This window comes from Saimiri boliviensis, chromosome 4, assembly GCF_048565385.1.
Source record: "Saimiri boliviensis isolate mSaiBol1 chromosome 4, mSaiBol1.pri, whole genome shotgun sequence".
Taxonomy (NCBI): domain Eukaryota; kingdom Metazoa; phylum Chordata; class Mammalia; order Primates; family Cebidae; genus Saimiri; species Saimiri boliviensis.
The window spans coordinates 100797546-100824888 of NC_133452.1; the positions used below are offsets into that span (position 1 = coordinate 100797546).

The following is a 27343-nucleotide window of genomic DNA, read 5'->3' on the forward strand; positions in this document are numbered from 1 at the left end:
CCTGTTTGCACCCCAAAATAATTATCATAGTCCTCTTGGATCCTCTAACACACACATTCCATCTCTGCAGACACTAATGAAGATTGTTGTTCTGCCCATGTGTCAGAGCCAGATCAGCCCTGGATGAACTGATTAAATTACTGAAATTCCTAAATGAGCAAAGTTGATAATCAGGATGCAGCCACTGGGAGAGGTTCTTACCTGAAAGAGCCAGCTGACAGCTTTACCCATCAGCCCATTTTAAAACTGTCATTTTGTACCAGTCATTCATGTGTCATTGCCAGACAACTGAAAATAAAATATCTAACCACAGCTTTTTAAATTAAACTATCAAGAATATTGGATTCGATTTTCCCCAAGTAGGTTTTTATTATGATTTCCCCCAAACAATACTGCAAGATGTTAATAGGTATTTATTGAAACTAATTAATGCTAATTATATTTTTCATCTAAAACTTTTTCTCTTTTTTTTCTTTGAGACAGTCTCTCACTCTGTCGCCCAGGCTCCAAGAGTGCATGGTGCCATCTCAGCTCACTGCAACCTCCACCTCCCGGGTTTAAGCAATTCTCCTACCTCGGCTTCCCGAGTAGCTGGGATTACAGATGCATGCCACCACGCCTGGCTAATTTTTGTATTTTAGTAGAGACAGGGTTTCACAAGTTGGCCAGGCTGGTCTTGAACTCCTGACCTCAAGTGATCCACCCGCCTCGGCCTCCCAAAGTGTTGTGATGGCACGCATGAGCCACTGTGCACATGAGCCACTTGAGCTGAGGAATTTGAGAACAGCCTGGACAACATTGTGAAATCTGGTCTCTACAAAAATATATACAAATTACTCTAGGGGTGGCGCACACCTGTAATCCCAGCTACTTTGGGAGGCTGAGGTGGGAGAATCACTTAAGCAATGAGCCGTGTTCATGCCACTGCATTCCAGTCTGGGGGACAAAGACCCTGTCTCAAAATAGAAAGATATATATACATACATATGTACATATATGCCAGAAAAAAAACACTATACTCTTTTCTGTAACTGCTAGTATAATTGGATAATTGCCAGGCCAGGCGTGGCAGCTCACTCTTATAAACCCAGCACTTTGGGAGGTAGAGGCAGGTAGATCATTTGAGGTCAGGAGTTTGATACGAGCCTGACCAACGTGGTGAAAACCCATCTCTACTAAAAATGCAAAAATTAGCTAGGCATGGTGGTGCATGTCTGTAATCCCAACTACTTGGGAGACTAAGGCCGGAGAATAACTTGAGCCTAGGTAGCAGAGGTTGCAGTGAGCCAAGATCGTGCCACTGCATTCTAATCTGGGTGACAGAGTGAGACCTTGTCTCAGAAAAAAACTGCATAATTACCCTTAATTACTAGTCGGGTGCAGTGGCTCATGCCTGTAATCCCAGCACTTTGCGAAGTCAAGGTGGGCGGATCATGAGGTCAAGAGATTGAGACCATCCTGGCCAACGTGATGGAATCCCATCTCTACTAAAAATACAAAAATTAGCTGGGCATGGTGGCGCATGCCTGTAGTCCCAGCTACTCAGGAGGCTGAGGCAGGAGAATGACTTGAACCCAGGAAGCGGAGGTTGCAGTGAGCCAAGATTGCGCCACTGCACTCCAGCCTGGAGACAGAGCGAGACTGTCACCAAAAAAAAAAAGGTGGGCCTACCTGAAAATATTATACAACCAGGAAATCTCAGAATTCATGAAAGCATGAAAATGTATCTGCACATGCTTCAGCAACCATTAAGTTGATGCATGTCTATTTAATAAGTACTAGTTTATGTTAGGTATCTTGTCTTATTATTACTATTTTTTTTTTGAGACAGAGTCTCACTCTGTCCCCCAGGCTGGAGTGCAGTGGTGCCCTCTCAGCTCATTTTAACCTCTACCTCCCGGGTTCAAGTGATTCTCCTGACTCAGCCTCCCAAATAACTGGGACTACAGGCATGTGCCACCATGCCCAGCTAATTTTTATATTTTTAGTAGAGATGGGGCTTCACGATGTTGGCCAGGCTGGTGTCAAACTCCTGATCTGAAGCGATTGGCCCATCTAGGCCTCCCAAAGTTCTGCGATTACAGGCATGAGCCACCATGCTGGACCAAGTCTTATTATTTTGATATATATTTATGAAAGTTTTTACTTAATAAAATAATTTATTTTATCTACATTGTGGGTTGTTCTGATATAGAGCTTATAATACATTAGAAGTAAAGGTTTTGGTGCCAGGCATGGTGGCTCAGGCCTGTAATCCCAGCACTTTGGGAGGCCGAGGCTGGCAGATCACAAGGTCAAGAGATCGAGACCATCCTGGCCAACATGGTGAAATCCTGTCTCTACTAAAAATACAAAAATTAGCTGGACGTGGTGGCGTGTGCCCGTAGTCCCAGATACTCGGGAGGCTGAGGCAGGAGAATTGCTTAGACCTGGGAGGCGGAGGTTGTAGGAGCCGAGATGGTGCCACTGCACTCCAGCTTCACAATACAGTGAGACTCTGTCTCAAAAGAAAGAAAAATAAAGTTTTTGACCAGGTGAGGTGGCTCGCATCTGTAATCCCAGCACTTTGGGAGGCCCAGGTGGCCAGATCACTTGAGCTCAGGAGCTGGAGACCAGCCTGGCCAACATGGCAAAACCTCGTCTCTACTAAAAATACAAAAATTAGCCAGGCATAGTGGCGCATCCCTGTAGTCCAGGCTACCTCAGAGGCTGAGGCAGGAGAATCGCTTGAACCCAGGAAACAGAGGTTGCAGTGGGGCAAGATCATGTCAGTGCACTTCAGCCAGGGTGACAGAGCGAAACTCCATCTCAAAAGAAAAAAAGGAAATCTCTTATCATGTATTGTGGCAATTAATTTTTTTTTTTTTTTTTTTTTTTTGAGGTGGAGTTTCACTCTTGTTACCCAGGCTGGAGTGCAATGGCGAGATCTCGGCTCACCGCAACCTCCACCTCCTGGGTTCAGGCAATTCTCCTGCCTCACCCTCCTGAGTAGCTGGGATTACAGGCATGCACCACCATGCCCAGCTAATTTTTTGTATTTTTAGTAGAAACGGGGTTTCACCACGTTGCACGTTGACCAGGATGGTCTCGATCTCTTGACCTTGTGATCCACCCGCCTCGGCCTCCCAAAGTGCTGGGATTACAGGCGTGAGCCACCGCGCCCAGCGGCAATTAATTATTAATTCATCTATGGGTTCATCTTTTGCTGTCTATGTGTTGTAGGCTAGATAACAGCCTCACAAAATGTCCATCTCCTAATTCCCACAATCTGTGAATATGTTACGATACCTGGCAGAAGGGACTTTGTAAACGTAATTCTATTAAGGCTCTTGAGAGGAAGAGATTATGGTGGATTAGCTGGGCCCCACCTAATCACATAATGCTTACAGAGGGAGGCAAGAGGGTCAGATTCACAGAAAGAAATGTGACAATGGGAGCAGAGGCCAGAGTGACATGAGAAGAATCTATCTATAAGCCAAGGAATGCAGGCAGCCTCCAGAAGCTGAAAAAGATAAGGAGATGGATTCTCTCCTAGAGCCTCCACCTGGAATGCAGCCCTGCCAACTCATTTGAGACTTCTGACCCCCAGAACTGTAAGATAAATTTGCATTGTTTTAAGCCACTCAGTTTGTGGTCATTTGTTACAGCAGCAGTAGAAAATCTATATATATGTTAATCTGAACACATATTGTTAGTAAATTGTCATTTTAAAAAGTTCATTGTCAGATAAATTTGGAAATGTAATTATGGAAACACTATACTATAAGGGTATGGGCTTTGTCCATAGCAATAGAAAGATTATATTAACTAGGAGTGCTGAACTCTAAATAATTACTTATTCGGCCGGGCACGGTGGCTCAAGCCTGTAATCCCAGCACTTTGGGAGGCCGAGGCGGGTGGATCACGAGGTTGAGAGATCGAGACCATCCTGGTCAACATGGTGAAACCCCGTCTCTACTAAAAACACAAAAAATTAGCTGGGCATGGTGGCTCATGCCTGTAATCCCAGCTACTCAGGAGGCTGAGGCAGGAGAATTGCCTGAACCCAGGAGGCGAAGGTTGCGGTGAGCCGAGATCGCGCCATTGCACTCCAGCCTGGGTAACAAGGGCGAAACTCCGTCTCAAAAAAAAAAAAAAAAATTACTTATTAGTCAAGCAATATATGTTGTTTGACAATGAAAAATATATATTGATCTCCTACTGAATGCCAGGCACTGCTCTGGACACTGGGGATATAGCAGTGAACAAGACACACACACACGGACCCTTTTCTTGTGGCGCTACAGTCTAGCAGGAGAAAGAGGCTATATTAGAGTCATGTTGGGTGATATAAGAGTACATAAGCCCAGCACGATGGCTCATGCCTGTAATCCCAGCACTTTGGGAAACCAAGGTGGGTTGATGGCTTGAGATCAGGAGTTTGGGAACAGCCTGAGCAACACTACGAAACCGTGTTTCTCCAAAAAATAGAAAAATTAGCTGGGTGTAATGCCATGTGCCTATTGTCCCAGCTACTCAGGAGGCTGAGGTGGAAAGATTGCTTGAGCCTGGGAGGCAGAGGTTGTAGTGAGCCGTGATTGTGCTACTGCACTCCAGCCTGGGCAATAGAATGAGATCCTGCCTCAAAAAATATATATCAAAGCCACGTGCAGTGGCTCATGCCTGTAATCCTAGCACTTTGGGAGGCCGAGGTGAGTGTATCACTTGAGGTCAAGCGTTTAAGACCAGCCTGGCCAACATGGTAAAACCCTGTCTCTATAAAAATACAAAAATTAGCCAGGGATGGTGGTGGGTGCCTATAATCCCAGATACTCAGGAAGCTGAGGCAAGAGAATCGCTTGTACCTAGGAGGAGGAGGTTGCAGTGAGCTGAGATCACGCCGCTGCACTCCAGCCTGGGTAACAAGAGTAAAACTCCGTCTCAAAAATAAATAAATAAATAAATAAAATTATACACACATACACACACACACACACACACACACACACACACACACACACAGATAGATATAGATATATCCTGCCCCCAACACTTTCCCACTGTTATTCTTTCCTTATATCCCAACACTCAGAACTCTTGTGACGTTATCCAGTGGGGGCTTATGGTTGTGTGAACCATGTATGAAAATCCAGTGGGTCCCAACCAAGGAGACAGACAGACTTGAGTCTCTTTCCCTCAGCTTTTCCACATGGTCATCGTGAAATAAAAAGTCCACTCTGGAAAAAAAAAAAAAGATATAGCTATATCAAGAGAGGTGGACCTAACATAGTCTAGGTGATCAGGAAGGACTTATCTAGGAACGACGTTTAAGTTAGGACCTAAAATCTGCCTTGTAATTGTCCTGGAGGAAAGATGAGCGAGGGAAAAAGAATGTCTGGGGGAACTGAATACCAAGTGCAAAAGCTTAAAGGCAGTAAAGAATTCAACCGAAGAAAAATATCTAAACATCGAAAAACTTAAATATTATGGAAAAAAAACATTGCAAAATATAAAATAAATAAAAAAAGGAAAGGAAACTTTGAACCTTATGTACCGAGCAAATGCCAGGTCTAGCAAACATAATGCTAGTCCTAGATTACTTATTGATTTAAAAACAAACAAACAAAAATAGTAAAATATAAAAACAAATTAATGTTTTATAGACCCTGGGAAAAAGAATTTCCAGCAAAGTACAAAAATTTAAAGCATTCCTTTCTTTAATTTTGTAATTCTTTACTGTGGAATAGCTCAAAATGTCAGTTCTGTTTTAAGTAACAGAATTGAAAACTGAGCAAGGAAACGTAATTTGGATTATAAAATTCTTGCTTTATTAAAAATTCCTTAAACAGTGAAAAAAAAAAAAAAGAATTCAAGGCATGTAAAGAACTAAAAATACAAACAGAACTTTCCATTGAAAATAGCTGAGATCTGCCGGGCGTGGTGGCTCAAGCCTATAATCCCAGCACTTTGGGAGGCCGAGGCGGGTGGATCACGAGGTCGAGAGATCGAGACCATCCTGGTCAACATGGTGAAACCCCGTCTCTACTAAAAATACAAAAAATCAGCTGGGCATGGTGGCGCGTGCCTGTAATCCCAGCTACTCAGGAGGCTGAGGCAGGAGAATTGCCTGAACCCAGGAGGTGGAGGTTGTGGTGAGCCGAGATTGCGCCATTGCACTCCAGCCTGGGTAACGAGCAAAAACTCCGTCTCAAAAAAAAAAAAAGAAAGAAAATAGCTGAGATCTTCCCCACACACTCTCTCAAAAACAACAGGGGGACGGTGGGGGCAGGGGCGGAACACCCGGAAACACTCATTTCATTTTTCTTGAACTGAAACCACAATGCCCGAAAATAGAAAATGGATGGAGGCTATTAAAGAACTTAATAGATCCAAGGAAGGTCAAGCCTAAGAGCTTAGAGAAGGAGAAACCAAGGAGAAGCAAGACACATCTCCCTGAGGAGCCCTGGAAACACTCAGGTGTCAGAAGCAGGGAAGTGCAGAGGGAGGTGAAAGGAAGGGAGATGGGAGAAATGTAGTGCTTCAGAAAGGAGACATGTTTGAAAATCTGTTTAAGAACTGCTTGGATTCTAGCACTTTGGGAGGTTGAGGTGGGCAGATCACCTGAGATCAGGAGTTCGAAACCAGCCTGGCCAACATGGAGAAACACCATCTCTACTAAAAATACAAAATTAGCTGGACATTGTGGCACATGCCTGTAATCCCAGCTACTCAGGAGGCCGAGACAGGAGAATCACTTGAACCCGGGAGGTGGAGGTTGCAGTGAGCTGAGATGGCACCACTGCACTCCAGCCTGGCAACAGAGGGAGACTCCATCTCAAAAAAAAAAAAAAAAAAATCAGGTTATAGGCTGGGCAAGGTGGTTCCAGCCTATAATCCCAGCACTTTGGTAGGCCAAGGCGGGTGGATCACCTGAGGTCAAGAGTTCAAGACCAGCCTGGCCAAAAAGGTGAAACGCTGTCTCTACTAGAAATACAAAAATTAGCCAGGCATGGTGACAGGCACCTGTAATCCCCACTACTCAGAAGGCCGAGACAAGAGAATCTCTTGAACCCAGGAGGCAGAGGTTGCAGTAAACCTAAATCATGCTATATGCACTATAGCCTGGGCCACCAGAGCAAAACTCAGCTTCAAAAAATAAATAAATAAATAAAATGATGTTTAATTCACTTTAAAATACTGACTCTGTTGTTATTCATGATTATGGATAAAAGAAAAAATATTGAAAATATTTCATCATTGTAACATGTTTTTATTCTCATTAAAGCTGCATAACAAGCTAAGAATGGTGGCACGTGCCTGTAATCTCAGCTAACCAGGAGACTGAGGCAGGGGGATCTCTTGAGTAGGAGTACAATACCAGCCTGGGCAATATAGCAAGACTCCATCTCAAAAAACAAACAAAAAACTGCATAACAAATGTTAAGAAAACTAACTGGTTCATTTTTATATGCAAACAATTTAAGGTTGACATTAATGAGGGCAATTTTACCTCATGAAAAAGATAATACTAGTTTGGATAGGGTGTATATATCATACTAATTCTAATAGTACCTTAAATTTCTCTAGTGCTTTAAGGTTATAAAATACATTGCATACATTCTGATTTTTTTTTTTCTTTTTTTTTTTAGATAGAGTTTTGTTCTGTCACCCAGGCTGGAGTGCAGTGGTAAAATCTCAGCTCACTGCAACCTTCACCTCCCGGGTTCAAGCAATTCTGTCTCAGTCTCCCAAGTAGCTGGGATTACATGTGCATACCACCATACCTGGCTAATTTTTGTATTTTTAGTAGAGACAGGGTTTCAACATGTTGGCCAGGCTGGTCTTGAACTCCTGACCTCAAGTGATCTGCCTGCCTTAGCCTCCCAAAGTATTGGGATTACAGGCATGAGCCACCGAGCCCAGCCCAATTTTTGCTTTTTCATAACAACTTCATGGCAAAGGTAGGTCAGTTACCTACAAATTCGGAATTCTAAGCCTCTGTGTGACTTGTTCAGTCAGTAAGCGGTATAATGGCCTCAAATATAGGTCATATGGCTCTTTTTCCAATATTTTTTTCACTACATCATACTGCCTTATAAAAATGATATAACTTTTGTTTTGTTTTGTTTTTTTGAGATGGAGTCTCGCTGCAATGCCCAGGCTGGAGTACAATGGCACGATCTCGGCTCACTGCAACCTCCGCCTTCCTAGTTCAAGTGATTCTCCTGCCTCAGCCTCCTGAGTAGCTGGCACTACAGGCATGTGCTACCATGCCTGGCTAATTTTTGTATTTTTAGTAGAGATGACAGTTCACCATATTGGCCAGGCTGATCTTGAACTCCTGACCTCAAGTGATCTGCCTGCCTCAGCCTCCCAAAGTGCTGGGATTTACAGGCGTGAGTCACCGCGCCTGGCCATCACTTCATGTTTTTGATGCTTCCTTTTTCTTATACTTTCTATACATATTCACAAACATTGACTTGTTTCCAAGTAGGCATCAACACTCCAAATAAGCAAAGAGAATGCTCTGTTTGGGCTCTTAGTTAATAAGCTGAAGAAATATTTCTGAATGTACCTACTTCTCATTATTTATCTTATTGTTTATATGTTTGTTCCTTATTATGAAGTTCCTCACCGTGGACATAGAGGCCTGGAGGATACATGTTTTGATAAACAGCTTTTGCATGTTTTTGATTATTCAAAGTTTGGAGAAAGGAGGAGGGCATGATTTAAGCAAGGTAAAAGAATCTCATGGGGAGCTGCTAGCTCTTACTAAACTGTACCTAATTTGTCAATATTTTAATAATTTGACAGTACTATAATGCAATCAGGGTTTCTAGAATAAATCATCTTCACTTTTCTTTTCTTTTCTTTTTTTTTCTTTTGAGACAGAGTCTCACTCTGTTGCCTGGGCTGGAGTGCAGTGGTGTGATCTCAGCTCACTGAACCTCCACCTCCTGGGTTCAAGCGATTCTCCTGCCTCAGCCTCCCGATTAGCTAGGACTACAGGTGCGTGCCACCATGCCCAACTAATTTTTGTATTTTTAGTACAGACAGGGTTTCACCATGTTGGCCAGGAATGGTCTCGAACTCCTGACCTCATGATCTGCCCTCTCTGGCCTCCCAAACTGCTGGGATTACAAGCATGAGCCACTGTGCCCAGCCCATTTTCACTTTTCACTACTGAAAACATAACCCAGATCTTTTCATTAATCTCACTCAGCTATAGGAAATGCTGCACTCAACCACATCCAGAATGTAGTAGAAAAAACTCTAGAATTAACCCTAGGATAAAGACATTTTCTTTATTCTTTTCTAAATAAGTCTTAGGGATGTGTCTGATAATTGCATGTTTATTTGTTTATTTTTTATTCCAACGATAGCTGTTTGTCCTGAATTGTATGTTTTCTTAAAAGGAAATTATATTGTAGTCCTTAGTCATTTCATGCTGGTCTCAAATTTGCTTATATACTACCATGTTTCATCTCCTTCAGCATTATTTTGAATTCCTAGGGACGGAGTAACTGAAGTAAATGTAGGTTCTATTTTATCAATGCTTTCTTTTTTTCTTTTCTTTTCTTTTTTTTTTTTTTCTTTTTTTCTTTTTTTGAGACAGAGTCTTGCTCTGTCTCTCAGGCTGGAGTACAATGACGCAATCTCGGCTCACTGCGACCTCTGCCTCCCAGGTTCAAGTGATTTTCCTGCCTCAGCCTCCTGAGTAGCTGGGATTACAGGAAACTGCCATCACACCCAGCTAATTTTTGTATTTTTAGTAAAGACAGGATTTCACCAGGTCGGTCAGGTTGGTCTTGAACTCCTGACCTCAGGTGATCCACCCGCCTTGGCCTCCCAAAGTGCTGGGATTACAGACATGGGCCACTGTGCCCAGCCTATTAATGCTTTATTATAAATTAAGCACATGTGTATCTTTTGTTGGAGTTTCAGTTGCTTTTGACCTGCCACTATTACCAATTTACCAGAATAATAAATTCTTTGTACAATAATTTCATTTATTTTGTTAGTAATGTAGATTTGGGAATAATCTATTCTTTACCAGCTCCCACTAAAATAAAACATATAATGACATTAAAGAGTAATTTGGATATTTTATTGACTTTATATTTTGGCAATGTTTCATGCCTCATTTGCCCAACAATTCATTAGATTAGTGCAACAACATGTTTTAATGAAGTAAGTTCAGACTGACTTTTCCAAGTATGTTGAGCCCTGCTTATTTTCTGTACTTTCATGCTTGAGTTAATAAATTGCAAAGTTTCCCTCTTTTGTTTGCTTTGTTTTCCTTTTTCCTAGGAATTCATTCCATTTTCCTAGCTGATATCAACTATAAGAGGGGGAAAAATTCCTTTAATGATTTTCAATTACTAACAGGACAAAGTCTAAGTTCCTTAGCCTACTGCTAATGGCTTTTCATTCCTTCCTTCATTCATTTATTCAACTTTTATTAAGCACCTGCTGTATGTTAGGCTCTGTTTAAGTATTGGAGATATGGGAGTGATCAAAGAGACAATATTCCTGATCTCACGGAGTTTGGAAGGGAGACGAAGAATATCTACACAAATAAAGTATGTAGTTTATCAGATAGTTATAGATGCTTTGGAGAAAAATTAAGAAAGGAAAGGGATAAGGAATGTTGAGGTTTGTAATGTTAAGCAGAGATGTTAAGGGAAGGCCTTATTGAGAAGGTGACTTTTTTTCCTGAGACATAGTTTCACTCTGTCACCCAGGTTGGAATGCTGTGGCACAAAGTCGTCACTGCAACCTCTGCCTCCCAGATGCAAGCAATTATCCTGCCTCAGCCTCTCGAGTAGCTGGGATTACAGGCATGTGCCACCACACCCGGCTATTTTTGTATTTTTAGTACAGTGGGTGTTTCACCATGTTGGCCAGGCTGGTTTCAAACTCCTGGGATCAAGTGATCCACCAGCCTCGGCCTCCCAAAGTGCTTAATTTTTCCTAAAAATACAAAATTAGCTGGGCATGGTGGCGCATGCCTGTAATCCAGCCTGGGTGACAGAGACAGACTCCATCTCAAAAAAAAAAAAAAAAAAAAAAAAAAAAAAAAAACAAGAAAAAGACTTCTCAGCATTCTCAGTATTAGCTTCAAGAATGAGACTTGTCTTCATAAACAAGAGGTCATGTGAGCCGTCAGAGCTGGTACATGAGATAGAAAGGTCAGAGCCTGTTTGTAAACCAGCAACAGGAATAACAAGAGATAAACATTATCAGTTTACACCCAGCCTCTGCCAAAGCCCAGGGTAACACATTTCCACGTTTCCTGAGTCCACACGGGACTTTTATTTACAAAGGTTTGTTTGATTCTTGAATCTCAAACTGAGCATTCATTAATAGGATTTTTAAAAGTCATGTAGCTCAGAGGTGAATTATCCTGGCATGTGGATGGGAAAGGGAGGGAGCTATGCTCTCATCAAAATTTCAAGAGGAAATGTTTATAGATTACTTTCCTGGCTGTTACTGGAGACAAGTCTCCTTATCTTTCATCCTTCCAGTTTACCCTTCCTCTGACACTCAAAATACATTCTACTACTTACTTGCTCATTACCTTTCAAAAAAAAGACAGCCTAAATAGAATTCCAAAATTGTATTACAATGTGGACTGTCTTTCAAAGGATTTGTTTTTTGTTTTTTGTTTTTTTGAGACGGAGTTTTGCTCTTGTTACCCAGGCTGGAGTGCTATGGCGCGATCTCGGCTCACTGCAACCTCCGTCTCCTGGGTTCAGGCAATTCTCCTGCCTCAGCCTCCCGAGTGGCTGGGATTACAAGCATGCGCCACCATGCCCAGCTAATTTTTTGTATTTTTAGTAGAGACAGGGTTTCACCATGTTGACCAGGATGGTCTCGATCTCTTGACCTCGTGATCCACCCGCCTCAGCCTTCCAAAGTGCTGAGATTACAGGCTTGAGCCACCGCGCCTGGCCCGATTTGTTTTTTCTTAAAGCATTTATTATTCTTTTAGAGTAATTTAAGCTTAATATTGTCCCAGAAAAGAAAATGGATACATTTGCAAATAGGTGGGTATGAAGAACATGTATTTCAGTTCTCAAGTAGGGCTGATCCCTCCCTCCCAACTGTTTCTTCTAAAATGTTTTTTATCGAGCCCTTCCACCGCGGCCGGCTTTGGAGAGCAGCAGCCATGGCTCTGTGCTACCCTAGAGCCGTGGGCCTCAACAAGGGCCACAAGGTGACCAAGAATGTGAGCAAATCCAGGCACAGCCACCACTGAGAGCACCTGACCAAATACACCAAGTTCGTGTGGGACATGATCTGAGAGGTGTGTGGCTTCACCCCATACGAGCGGCGCACCAGGCCCTCAAGTTCATCAAGACATGGGTGGGGACGCACATGCGCGCCAAGAGGAAGCGGGAAGAGCTCAGCAACGTCCTGGCCACCATGAGGAAAGCCAAGAAAGACTGAGCCCCGTCCCTTGCCCTCTCCCTGAAATAAAGAACAGCTTGACAGAAAAAAAAAAAAAAAAAAACCTCTTTACCATAGGTGGGGCACAGTGGCTCACACCTGTAATACCAACACTTTGGGAGATCTGGCGTGGTGGCCTGTACCTATAGTCCTAGCTACTCAAGAGGCTGAGGTGGGAGGATCACTTGAGCCCAGAAGGTTGAGACTGCATTGAACCATGATCCCACCACTGCACTCCAGCCTGAGTGACAGGGCAAGACCCTGTCTCAAACAAAATAAAACAAAATGAACATTTAGCAAATTTAATTAGAGAGAGAGAGTTCAAAATCTTGAGATTTTGGGTTGTTTTTACATGTGCTACATAAGATAACTCTGTAGAAATGAGAATTAGCTTTTTGTATGACAATTTACAATAGCTATTATTTTAAAAAATATTTTTATTCTTAAGAATCAACCTTAAATTAGTTGTTTGGAATTGTCACTACTTAATATATGGTGAACAAGAACTTTGGAATCAGATGACCTGAGTTCTCAGCCCACAAGCACTATTTAGTTAGTAGTTTAACAACGACTTAACACTTTGCATGTTCATTTCTTGGTTTCCTCATTTGTAAATCTGAGTAATAAAATCTATCTCGTATGGTTGTTAAGAAGCCTAAATGCTATAAAATGTTGGGATGCGTGCTTTGTAATTTTACTAGTAGTAGATGCTGTTTAAGGAGACTTAACTCAGCAAATCAGATGAACTGTACTGTCACTACATCAACTGAAAACTCCAGTCTGCCAATCTGACATTAGAAAGGGTTACAGTAGGGGCCTGGTGGCTCACGCCTGTAACCCTAGCACTTTGGGAGGCCAAACTGGAAGGACTGCCTGAGCCTAGGACTTCCCCTTTCCACCCCATCTCGACAAAAAATAAAAATAAAACAATTAGGTTGGTATGGTGGTTCATGACTGCAGTCCCAGCTATTTTGGAGTGGGAGGTGCGAGGATCACCTGTCTCCAGAAGGTTGAGCCTGCAGCGAGTGGCAATCATGCCACTGCACCCAGCCTGGGCAACAAAGAGAGACCCTGCCTCAAAAAAAAAAAAATAGAGGGTTTAGGCTTCAGATGCAAATGCATCTCAGAGACTCAGGGTTTGAGTCTGAGACACCTACATTAAATTAGAAATAAAATGATAAAAATCAGCAAACATGAATGCTTTCTGTGAATGTCCATTGCTCATATCCCATCTCTTTGATGTCTGCCCAAAAAAGGTACCCAGTCTCATATGCTATTCATTATATGAAATTTTAGCCAAAAGTAGAGCCATTAACTATTAATTAAAAGTCATGTTATCACTTATTTATTTTGGATGATGGATAACGGGTATTTGTTACATTTTTCTGTATGCTTTAATTTCCAAAGTAAAAGTGTTTTGTTTTGTTTTGTTTTGTTTTGTTTTAAAAAAAAAGAAAGAAAGAAAAGAAAAGAAATAAGACCCAGTAGTTAGCCTGATTCTCCAAACTTCAGGCCAGATTTTTGTATACCACAAATCTGCAGCCAGTGCAGTGACTCATGCCAGTAATCCCCAAACTTAGGGAGGCAGAAGCAGGAAGATAGCTTGAGCCTAGGAGTTCAAGACCTGCCTGGGCAACAGAGCAAGAACTGTTGAAAGAAAGAAAGACAATATACAAATCTGCAGGGAGGTATCTTTCCAGAAAGAATTCGTTTCAAGAACTGTCTTGCAGGAATATCAGAAGGTTTTTTTACTTCCTTTGACTGGAAGGCTGTTAACACTGTACTTTATAGAAATGGAAATAAAGGCATTCGTTTGAACAATCCTCTATGCTACTGCTGTAAAGTTTGGAACCTATAACACATTCAAATTGGTTTATAGTCAAATCTTTTTTCATATTCCTTTTCTCCAGGCAGGAACTTATATCTCACAGCCTTCTTAGAGTCAGTCAGGTTGAGCCAGGTGACTAGTTCAGACAAGTAAAACGTCAGCAGAAGTGAAAAGGCCACTCACTCTGGCAGAGGCAAAGGAAAGCCCTTACAGGATTCTCCAATCTAGCTCTTCTGCCAGCCCGGAAGTGCTGGGATGGCAGAGCCAGAGATGCAAGCAGCAGAGAAGCTGAGTCACCACACAGATGTGACTAGTGCAGCCTCACAGCCGAGCCCGTGTTGAGATAAACACAACACAGTCCTGCAGACTTTACAGTCATAAATGAGGGAGAACAGAAATGGAAAATGACCCTCTAGGTCTCTAAGACCAAATTATAATGAAAAAACCTTTATCTTCAGTTTTGAAAATTAAAGCTTTTGCCCCTGATAAAACCAGATTGCTATACAAGTATCTGTTAACCATGTGAAACCTACTGAAATGAGTCAAACTATCTTCTTATATTCAGTCCACTTCAACACCAATGCTAATCCTTAGCCCCAGATTTGTTTTTACAGACTCTCTTGTAAGGAAAAGGAAAATCAACTCAGAATTTTAAAAAATTGTGCTATGTCTAGTTTATATAGCTTTCAACAACAATTTACAAATAGTTTGCATAGTCAGTATAAATATTTATTGTATATATATGTATGTGTGTGTGTGTGTGTGTGTGTGTGTGTATTATATATATATATATATATATAATTTTATTTATTTATTTATTTAGAGACAGGGTCTCACTCTGTTGCCCAGGCTGGAGTGCAGTGGCACAATCTCAACTCACTGCAACCTCCACCTCCCGGGTTCAAGCAGTTCTCCTGTCTCAGCCTCCCAAGTAGCTGGGATTACAGGTACTACACACCACCACACCGGCTAATTTTTTATTTTTAGTAGAGATGGGGTTTCACCAGGTTGGCCAGGCTGGTCTGGAACGCCTGACCTCAGGTGATCTGCCCGTCTTGGCCTCCCAAAGTGCTGGGATTACAGGCGTGAACCACCGCGCCCGGCCCGGCCTAGTGTAATTTTTAAAAGTACAAAAGCCACTAGAAACCATGACAGTGAGAACTTCCTTTTGGGTTTTCCAGCATTCGGTTTATAGGAAACGGACCATACATAGATGTTTTTTGCAATGTTAGAATATTTTACTCATAACACAGTTCAGTTTTCCCAATAACTTGCTTCTGGTTGATTAAAAATTTGTAACTCAACTTTGTCATAGTAGGTAGCCTTTGAGGAAAATGTGGGTTTTTTTTCTCTTTCTTTTGGCCAGAATGTATATCCAGGGTAGTGACTCCATTATTGTTACTACTCTGCTCCCAACCCCGCTCCATGCATGGGGAGATCGGGGTTCCACATTTTTTGGTAAGCATGAGCCGTCCTGGCGCTGCGCGAGCTTATTCTACAATTCCGAAAACTACCTACTTTTCCGTCTGCGACCTTTCATAATTGAGAGGATATGCGCAGCTCAGAGTGCAGTCTGCGGTCGAGTGCAGAGTGCACTGCAGGAAAGGCGACACCCATGTACAGGGCTGCCCCGGGCGAGGTCCCCCGGCACGGCGTTCCCGGCGTGCCCCGCGCGGAGGGGACTCTTAACTTGAAGCGCCGGGTGACTCAGCCGCGTGGCCGCGCGGGCCGGGGCGGGGGGCGCGCGCCGCTGCGGCACAGCCGGTCCCGGCGGCGGCTTCTGGCTGCGCGGCCTGCGCGCGCCTCCCGGGCGATTCCGGCCCCGAGCGCGACGGCGCGGCAGGGAGCGACGAGTAAGTGGCGACGCAGGACGGTTTCGGGCGCGAAGACCCGGCAGGGCGAGTGTGGCGGCAGGTGTGGCCCGAGTCTTCTCTTTGTGGCCGAGGGGGCGTCTCCTCCGGGCGCGGCGGCGGCTCGGACCCCCGGGTCGAAAGGCCGCGGCGCTAAGTTGGGCGCGAGGAACACGTCGGCAGCGGCGTGACGGGCGGCTGTTTCCGCGCGGAGGGCAGAGTCTGGTGATTCAGAGGAGGGAGGTGACGCTGCGCCGAGGTGGTGGGCACGGACCTGGGCACAGCTTAAGTGTAACTTGATTGCTATTTGCAGGCCTCGGGTGGTTCATCCCGCTCTAGAGGAATGGCGAGAACCTGGAGTGTTGACTGGCAGAACGTTTGCAGACGCGTTTTTTTCTGGCAATTCATTGGCTCCATTAAAAATTAGGTAGTTGGTGGGACTTCCTCCTGAACTCCGGAGCAGAGTGCATTTTGGTCTGTCTTTTCAGCCCTGCCTCCGCCTCTTCCTTCCCTGCCCACCCGCAAATTGCCAGCTTTCATCCGTGGCTCTGAGTGCAAAAGAGCTGGGGAGAGCCTTAACCAGCGATTTTCTTTTAAATAAAACTTTGCTTTTTATAGTAGTGTCTTCAGGTTTACAAGCCCAGTTCTGCACTGTGAGAAAACCTATTCTATTTTGGAGTTTGTGATTCTTTCTGAAAATTCCTCGGTTGAGCAGATTTATTTTTAAATAAGAATTTAGTGAACAAACTAACATGATAAACAAGGCTGTGAAGGAACTGTTTAACCAGCTTATAAAGATACCTTCCAAAGTCTTTAGTTGTGTTCTGTTCCCTGTGCGAGAAGTTGAGGTATTTTTTTTAAGGTCTCCAAAACAAAGTGATAGTAATGACTGTCGGATGTGATTAATCCAGAGTCTCAAGACCCCCACCCGAAACCCCAATTTCTAGGTCATAGTTCTGAAACAAAAGATTATTAGGTTGCAGTACCCTAACACCTCTTCCAGAAATTTGATTCTAGAGATTTGTGGTGGGTCCCCAAGTCTGGGGTTTAAGCAGGCACTCCGACTCTTGGTCTGTTACTGATGATCCAGGGACCACACGTTGAGAAACACCACCATTAGGCTGGGCTGCGGATTTTAAAAACTGCCCAGGAACCTTAACCCTTTGTTGATTTATTCCTCCCCTGCCACCAACCAGTCATAAGACAAGAAGCCTTGACTCTCCAGAAGCCAATATGAGAAAAGATAATGCTTTTTTTATCCCTGACACGGGGTAGGAAATGATTTTCATACATATTCCAATATTGCTTTGGTGGTTTAGAGATAACCCAGTAATCTTTTCCTTTTGAGGGCTGCTTCCAGTATCATCAGAGCTTAATGCCATTAGGCCAAATCTCCTCCGCCCAGTTCACTGCGTCTCTCCATGGAACCAGGGCAGCCAATGCCATATAATTCCCATGGCCTTAACTGTCGTATTATCTAGCATGTAGCAGTACCAGTAGCATTTGTGAGGGCTTTCAGTTCAGCTACACAATTCAGTCACCAAATATCTGAGTAATGCCAACTTTGCTCAAAGCACTATAGTAGGCCGTTTTATCCCCAGCATTTTGATATAGACATACATATCTGGCACAGAGTTGCATTGCTCCTTTGAGGGAGAAATGAGGGCTGGATAAACTCCACTGCTGCCAAAAGGTTCTCTTTTTTCATCCATAATTAGTTCCTGTTATTCTGGAAATACACATACTATTCCAAAAATCTCATTTTCCGTAAGAAGAAAGATATTGGATGAGATTAGTAGTTAATGTCAGTCTTAAATTCTGTAGCAGAAGCCAGGCGCAGTGGCTCAGGCCTGTCATCCCAGCACTTTGGGAGGCCAAGGCAGGTGGATCACCTGAGATCAGGAGTTCTAGACCAGCCTGGCCAACCTGGGGGAACCCCATCTCTACTAAAAATACAAAAATTAGTGGGGCGTGGTGGCAGGCATCTGTAATCCCAGCTACTCGGGAGGTTGAGACAGGAGAATCACTTGAATCCTGGAGACAGAGGTTGCCGTGAGCTGAGATAGCCACTGCACTCCAACCTGGGTGACAGAGTAAGACTCTGTCTAAAAAAAAAAAAAAAAAAAAAAAATTCTGTAACAGAGATACCTAATAAGTTTGATAAGGACAATAGTATATAAATTTTTGTATTTCTTATTCTCCCTTCAAATAGATATGTAGAGATGAGGTTAGAATTAGGCCATGTGTTTCTGACTTTTTCCCTCTCTTTGGTGTCTGATTTCTCTTATTGAATGTTTTTCTGTTGATTCATAAAATGTCACGTCTTTCCTTCCATAGCCTTTAGCTTCCTGATTGTTCTGTCTTCCTCTGGCCTTTAATCTGATCTTCCTGCCCCTCTCTGGCTAAGTGGAGTAAAAAATTGAGGGGAATTGTTAGAATACCAAATTGTTTTTAGTTGGAAGATCCGGAGTCTTAGATATGTAAGGCTTAGAGATGTAAAGGAGCCTATTAAAAATTTATCAAGTGCGATCCTCTCAGATAAAGTATCTGAGAGATGAGACTGCAGAGTGAAGACTTCTGGCTCTTAGCCCAGTGTTCTTGCCATCAGATTATCTCAGGAAAAATGCTTCAAAAATGGAAAAGGTCCAAAGAAATTCTAAGTAGATGGAGAAAGTGGGGAGACTTTCATATGACTACAAAAACAATATTATCTGGAAAAATGGAGATGAAGGAGGATATGATCTAACCATATAAATCATAAGTGGGAGCACTACTAATAAAGAACTCTTTGAAGCTTGAAATAAGTAGTGAAAGGACAAATAAGAGCAAGAGATAGGTATCTTGTAAAACCCAAGAGATGTTTTGAACTCAGTTTTTTTGTTTTTTGGTTATTTTGTTGTTGTTTGTTTTTGAGGCGTAGATTTGCTTTTGTTGCCCAGGCTGAAGTGCAATGGTGTGATCTCGGCTCACTGAAACCTTTATCTCCCAGGTTCAAGTGATTCTCCTGCCTCAGCCTCCTGAGTAGCTGGGATTACAGGTGCCCACCACCATGCTTGGCTAATTTTTTGTGTTTTTAGTAGAGACGAGGTTTTACCATGTTGGCCAGGCTGTTTTCGAACTCCTGACCTGAGGTGATCCACCCACCTCTGCCTCCAAAAGTGCTGAGATTACAGGTGTGAGCCACTGAGCCTGGCCTGAACTCAGTATTTTTAAAAAGGTTAAATAAAGGTTTAGATAACTACTTTAGTGATTTTAAAAAATACGTTAAATGCGCAGGGCACAGTAGTGTGTGCCTGTAGTCCCACCTACTAGGGAGGCTGAGGGTAGAGGATCACTTGAGTCCAGGAGTTCTGGGCTGTAGTGCATTATGCGGATTGGGTGTCCCCACTAAGTTTGGCATCAGTATGGTGACCTCCCGGGAGTGGGAGACCACCAGGTTGCCTAAGGAGGGGTGAACCAGCCCAGGTCGGAAACGGATCAGGTCAAAACTCCCGTGCTGATCAGTAGTGGGATCACGCCCATGAATAGCCACTGCACTCCAGCCTGGGCAACATAGTGAGACCCCATCTCTTAAAAAAATATGTATACATATATATGTTAAATGCTTGAGCGATGCCCAGAATCTTTGGAAGTTGTCATCAAGAGTGTAACTATTGTGTTTACCAAACTTACTAGGTATCTCTGTGATTGAATTTAAGACTCATGGCTGGGCATGGTGGCTGACACCTGTAATCCCAGCACTTCAGGAGGTTGAGCGGGGAGGATTTCTTTAGCATAGAAGTTGCAGACCAGCCTGGGCAACATGAGAGACCCTGTCTGTATTATTTTAAAAATTAAAAAACAAATGAACAAAGAGTTTAAGACTCGTCTAACTACTAACCTCATCCAATGTGATATTTTTTAACTTACGGAAAATGAGATTATTGGAATAGTACATATATTTCTGGAATAGTAGGAAGGAAAGAATTATGGATGAAGAAAGAGGGTCTTTTGATGTTTTAGCTTGAAGTCCCCAAATTAGACGTCATAGGATTGACTGCTTTTGTATATTCATGAAAGTAGTAGAAATAAAATAGTAAGGGCTTAATAATTAGTATAGGCCGGGTGCGGTGGCTCAAGCCTGTAATCCCAGCACTTTGGGAGGCCGAGGCGGGTGGATCACGAGGTCAAGAGATCGAGACCATCCTGGTCAACATGGTGAAACCCCGTTTCTACTAAAAATCCAAAAAATGAGCTGGGCATGGTGGCGCATGCCTGTAATCCCAGCTACTCAGGAGGCTGAGGCAGGAGAATTGCTTGAACCCAGGAGGCAGAGGTTGCGGTGAGCCGAGATCGCGCCATTGCACTCCAGCCTGGGTAACAAGAGCGAAACTCCGCCTCAAAAAAAAAAAAAAAATTAGTATAAATTACCAGTCACTTACTAAATTGTTTTACAGCATTGTCCCATTTATTTATCTCCATTCTATACATGAAGAATCTAGGACATAAAAGATTAAGTTTGCCCCAAATAATATACCTAATAAGTGGCTGAACCTGTATTAAAATTTAAGTCCACTTGACTTCAAAGCCATTAAAATATATGCTCAGGAGTGTCCTAGTTATATTTCATTGGGAAGTGGTTAAGAATGTGGGCTCTGGAGTCAGTGTTGCCTGGGTTCAAATCCTGACTCCTCCGTTTACTTTTTTTATTTTATTTTTTATTGAGATGGGGTTTCACTGTGTTGGTCAGGCTGGTATCGAACTGCTGACCTCAAGTTATCTGCCCACTTCGACCTCCCAAAGTGCTGAGATTACAGATGTGAGCCACCGCCCCCGGCTGACTCCTCCATTTACTAGGTTAGATAAAGTACTTTCTTTTCTGCCTTTGAAATAGACAATAATAGTACCTACCTATCCCAGGATTTTTAAGATCGAGTTAATTCATGTAAAGTGAATAGAACTGTGCCTGACAAACTAAGTTTTCAGGAAATGCTGGTCATTAATGTTTTTAAAAATCTTTTTTTTAGGCTGGGCAGGGTAGCTCACACCTGTAATCCCAGCACTTTGGAAGGCTAGAGTAGGTGGATCACTTGAAGCCAGGAGTTTGACACCAGCCTGCCTAACATGGCGAAACCCGTCTCTACTAAAAATACAAAAAAATTACTCAGATGTGGTGGTGTGCGCCTATAATCCCAGCTACTCGGGAGGCTAAGGCATGGAGGCGGAGGTTGCAGTGAGCCAAAATCACACCACTGCACTCCAGCCTGGGTGAAGAATGAGACTCTGTCTCAAAAAAAAAAAAAAAAAAAAACCCCAAAAATGATAATTTTTGATGTACTACTGTGCTTAGAAAGGAAAATATTGTTATAATTTATTTCAAGGTAGGTGCTGTAGCTCATGCCTATATAATCCCAGCACTTTGGGAGGCTGAGGTGGGCATATCACTTGAGCCCAGGAGTTCGAGATCAACCTAGGCAACATGGCGCAACTCTCTCTACAAAAAGTATAAAAATGAGCCAGGTGTGGTGATGTACGCCTTTAATTCTAGCTACTCTGGAGGCTGAGGTGAGTAGATTACATGAGCCTGGAAGGTGGAAGTTGCGGTGAGCTGAGATCATGGCACTGCACTCTGGCCTGGGTGACAGAGCAAGATCCTGTCTCCAAAAAAAAAAAAAATACACACACACACACATATATATGTATAATATATTTGAAATACTGAGGTTTTATGATAAGTATAGATACAAAGTAAGTTTTATCTCTCTGTCCTTACTAAAATAGAAATATTACTAAAATTTTGGAAAGTACAGGGATATAGTGGAAAGATACGTGATCCAGGTCAGATGATTTGCTTCTTGTTGTCCCTTTCACTGCTAGCACTGTGACTCCAGGTTCACAATTTCTGTTTTATGCAAAAGGTTGTGAAGATCAAACGAAGTAACAAATAGGAATGAAATTTGAATTTTGTATGCTATACAAATGTAAAGTACCATCTTAAAAATTATGGAGGAAAGTTACAATGAATTGTTGCATAGATTACTGTAAATTCAACTTTTTTAGAATAGGTAGTAATTGACACCTCTATGTGAAGATCACAGTACATATCTTAAAATTATCTAAGACACCCTCCATGTCTTTGTCTCGAATCTCTTTTTATGTGGGGGAAGGTGAAACTTAATTTTTTGCAGTTATATCTGTGTATTTGTTTGGTAAGGCTGCCAAAGCAAAGGACGACAGGTCTGGGTGGCTTGAACAACAGAAATTTATTTTCTCACAATTCTGGAAGCTTGAAGGCCAAGATGGTGTCAGAAGGGTTTGTTTTCTTCTGAGGCCTCTCTGACGTGTAGATGGCCATTTTCTTCTCTCTGTGTCTTCATATTGTCATCCTTCTGTTTATGTGTTCTAATATCCCTGTTTTAAGGACACCAATCATACTGGATTAGGGCCCAACTTAATGACTTTATTTAACCTTAATTACCTCTTCAAAGACCCTATCTCCAAATATGGGCACATTCTGAGGACTAGGGGTTAGGGCTTCACATATGAATTTTGAGGGAGACAAAATTCAGCTCAGCCCCGACAATCTGCTTAAGAAGTTATGTGTTGGGTAATCTGAATGCTCCCTTGCCTTTATCACCGAGTCGTATGCCTTGAGGCCCAGGCAGCATCAGCATCCTTTTTCACATGACTAGCTTTACCTGTTCTTCAGAACCATGCTTTTGTATACCCTAAGAAACACATCATGCATCTGCATAAATCATTGTGTTATATTTAAAATTATCCTGTTAGCCTACTGAATAATGTGCTTAAAAAACTGTTCCATACATTTAACCTAAATTTCTAATTCATCTCTTAAGCACATTTCTTCTTTAACCTAGATGGAAGAATGTCAGACTATTTTATGTGATAATATATTGTTTTCTATTTAAATTTTTAAAATTTTATCTTAAAGTGTTTCAGGCAGTTTTTAAATTTTATTTTATTTTACTTCTGGGTTTTTTTTTTGAGAGTGAGTCTTGCTCTGTCGCCTAGGCTGGAGTACAATGGCACCATCTCAGCTCACTGCAATCTCTGCCTCCCAAGTTCAAGCAATTCTCCTGCCTCAGCCTTCTGAGTAGCTGGGATTACAGGCACCTGCCAACATGCCTGGCTGACTTTTGCATTTTTAGTAGACATGGGGCTTCACCTTATTGGTCAGGCTGGTCCGGAACCCCTGACGTCAAGTGATCCACCCACCTCAGCCTCCCAAAGTGCTGCTGGGATTACATGCTTGAGCCACCACGCGTGGCCACTATTTTACTTCTTAAGAGATAGAAGTCTTGCTGTGTTACCCAGGATGAAGAATAGTAGCTATTCACAGTCGTGATCCCACTACTGATCAGCACAGGAGTTTTGACCTGCTCTGTTTCCAGCTTGGGCCAGTTCACCCCTCCTTAGGCATCCTGGTAGTCCCTTGCTCCTGGGAGGTCACCATTGATGCTGAATTTAGTGCAGACACCTGATTGGCATAGTGCATTACAGCCTATAACTTCTGGGCTCAAGTGATCCTCCCACCTCGGCCTCCTAAGTAGCTGGGACTACTATAGTGTGCCACTAAACCTACCTACAAGCAGTTTTTAAGAAACCATTTCAGTGATACCAGCATTTTCTTGAGGAGGTTTCTGTTTTTAGAGATACAGTTTCATTTCTCCTCATTTTAAAAGTCATACATTCATTTTAGAGACTTTAGAATGTTCAGTTAGACAATAACTTTTTTTTCTTTTTAAGAGATGGGGTTTCACCATGTTGGTCAGGCTGGTCTCGAACTCCTGATGTTTTGGTCCACCCACCTCGGCCTACCAAAGTGCTGGGATTACAGGCGTGAGCCACTGCGCCCTGCCAACAATAACTTTTTAAAAGAAAAGTCGGCCAGGCAGAGTGGCTCATACTTGTAATCCCAGCCCTTTGGGAGGCTGAGGTGGGCAGATCACGAGGTCAGGAATTCAAGACCAACCTGGCCAGCACAGTGAAATTCCATCTCTACTAAAAATACAAAAATTAGCTGGGCGTGGTGGCAGGCATCTGTAATCCCAGCTGCTTGGAAGGCTGAGGCAGGAGAATCACTTGAACCTGGGAGGTGGAGGTTGCAGTGAGCCGAGATCACGCCACAGCACTCCCTGCCTGGGTGACAGAGCCAGACTCCATCTCAAAAAAAAAAAAAAAAATCACATGATTCTACAATTAAGGGAGAATATTAGAATGTTTTCCATCTTTTTTCTGTGGATGCATTTATTCTGCCTTTTGAAAATCTTAATATATCAATACTCTTTCATGCTATTTTAGTTATTTTCTTTTTTGGAATAAGTTTTGCTCTGTCACTCAGGCTGAAGAGTAGTGGCAAGATCTCAGTTCACTGCAGCTTTGACCTCTGGACTTAAGCAGTCCTCCTACGTCAACCTTGCACAAGTAGTTGGGACTACAGGTATGTGCCACCACAACCATACAATTTTTTTTATTTTTTATAGAAATGAGATCTCACTATGTTGACCAGACTTGTCTTGAACACCTGGGCTCAAATGATCCTCCTGCTTTGGCCTCCCAAAGTGTTAGAATTGCAGGTGTGAGATGCCGCACCTGGCATTTTAGGTATTTTCAAACAGATTTCTATTTATTTATACATTTAGAGACAGAGTCTCACTCTGACACCCAGGATAGAGTGCAATGGCGGGATCTCAGTTCACTGCAACCTCCTCCTGGTTTCAAGTGATTTTCATACCTCAGTCTCCTGAGTAGCTGGAATTAAAGGCATGTGCCACCATGCCTGGCTAATTTTTTTATTTTTAGTAGAGATGGGGTTTTGCCATGTTGGCCAGGCTGGTCTCAAACTCCTGACCTCAAGTGATCTGCCCACTTCGGCCTCCCAAAGCGTTGGGATTATAGGTGCGAACTAACGTGCCAGACCTATTTTTTAAATTGGTGAATTATATGAATTGATTTTTGAATGTTAAACTAATCTTTGCCATAATGTACTATCCTTTTTTATGTTGCTGGATTTGATTTTCTCATAATTTGTTTAGGATTTTTGTGATTATATTCTTGAGAAAGTGTGATATAATTTCTTCCTTAAAGGTGTGGGAAATTTTGCTAGTCAAGCCATTTGGTTCTGGAGCTTCCTTTATCAAAAACTTTTAATTATCAATTAAATTTCTGTACTAGATATAGGACTTTGCAGATTTTCTAAGTCAGTTTCAATAAGTTATGGAATATTCATTTCATCTGCAAATTTTAATTTATTGGCATAAGTTTTACAGAATAACTGCTTATCTTTTTAGTCTCATGGGATCTGTAATGATAGTCTATTTTCATTTGTGATTATTGTAATGTGTATCTTCATTTTCTTTTTAAAACAACTTCATTGAGAGAGAATTCACATAACATACAATTCACTCAGATAAAGTGTAGAGTTTAGTATATTCAGAGTTGTGCAACCATTACCATTATTTCTTTCTTGATCAGTTTTTAGGGTTTATCAGTTTTCTTAGTCTTTTTTTTTTTTGAGACAGGGTCTCACTCTGTTGCCCTGGTGTGATCTTGACTCAGGGAAACTTCCACCTCCCAGGCTGAAGTGAGTCTCATGCCTCAACCTCCCAAGTAGCGGGAATTACAGGCGCATGCCACTACTGCCCAGCTAGTTTTTTTCTGTATTGTTAGTAGAGATGAGGTTTCACCATGTTGGCCAGGCTGATCTTGAACTCCTGACCTCAAATGATCCACCCAGCTTGGCCTCCCAATGTGTTGGGATTACAGGTGTGAGCCACCATGCCTGGCCTTTTTAAAAAAAAAAAAAATTGTAAAGCCAACTTTTGACTGGGCACTGTGGCTTACGCCTGTAATCCTAGCACTTTGGGAGGCTGAGGTGGGTGGATCACCTGAGGTCAAGAGTTCAAGACCAGCCTGGCTATCATGGTGAAACCCCATCTTTTTTTCTTTTTTTTTTAAAAAAGCCAACTTTTGACTTCATTAATTTTTCTCAGTTGAGCTTGTGTTTTCTTTTACATTAATTTCTGCCTTTATTTCTTTCCTTATATATTCTTTAGGATTAATAAGCTGTTATTTTTTGCCTTATTAAGAAAGATACTTTGTTCATTGTTTTTCATTCTTTTCTTATATATGTATGTGTGTGTATACATATATTTGTTTGTTTGTTTGTTTGTTTGTTTGTTTGTTTGTTTTTGAGATAGAGTTTTGCTCTTGTTTCCCAGGCTGCAGTGCAGTGATGTGACCTCGCCTTATTGCGACCTCCGCCTCCCTGGTTCAAGCGATTCTTCTGCCTTAGCCTCCTGAGTAGCTGAGATTACAGGCATGAGCCACCACACCCAACTAATATTGTATTTTTAGTAGAGACGGGATTTCACCATGTTGATCAGGCTGGTCTCGAACTCCCGACCTCCAGCGATCCGCCCACTTCGGCTTCCCAAAGTGCTGGGATTACAGGCATGAGCCACTGCGCCTGGCCTCTAATATATGTTTTAAAGCTATAAATTTTCCTTTGTGCCTAGAGTTAGGCTTATTTAATAAGTTCACATATATTGTATTCATTCAGTTCAAAATATTTTCTCCATTTCATTGTGTTCTGTTTTTGTTCCAAGGTTATTCAGAAGTGTGTTGCTTAATTTTCCAACATTTGAGGATATTTTGTTTTTGTCATTGATTTTTAACTTAATTCCACTATGTTCAGAGAACATATCTATTATTTTTCAGTCTTTTGAAATGTATTGAGATTTACTATATAGCATGAATGTGGTCAGTTCTGATTAATTTTTCAAGTTTACTTGCAAAAGAATTACTCTGTAATTGTCAGGTCCAAATTTGGTTAAATTTATGAATGATGTTACTCAAATTTTCTATATAAGCAGTGGACAAACTACTGCCTGCTGCCTTTTTTGTACACAACATCTTATTAGAATACAGCCATGTTTACTCATTTACAAATTGTCTATGACTGCTTTTGCTCTATACTGGTATGGCCTGCAAGACCTAAAATATTTACTTTATGGCTCTTTATTTTTTTTGAGACGGAGTCTTGCTCTTGTTGTCCAGACTAGAGTGCAGTGATGTGATCTCGGCTCACTGCAACCTCTGCCTCCCAGGTTCAAGAGATTCCCCTGCCTCAGCCTCCCTAGTAGCCGTGACTACAGGCATATGCCACCATTTACTAAATTTAGTAAAGATGAGGTTTCACCATGTTGGTTGGGCTAGTCTCAAACTCCTTACC

The 27343-nt window shown here is 42.2% G+C and overlaps 1 protein-coding gene across 2 annotated transcripts in view; it reads left to right on the plus strand.

Moving 5' to 3' along the window:
* Positions 1–15983: 15983 nt before the first annotated feature.
* The window catches only part of KCTD20 (potassium channel tetramerization domain containing 20), a 43889-nt gene continuing 32529 nt past the window's right edge, over positions 15984–27343 (plus strand). Inside the window, exon 1 of one of the 2 annotated variants that reach the window (XM_039466858.2) lies at positions 15984–16174. The gene's annotated coding sequence lies outside the window, so the exon portion shown is untranslated. The remainder of the gene's footprint in view (positions 16175–27343) is intronic. The other variant, XM_039466851.2, reaches the window with a different exon arrangement.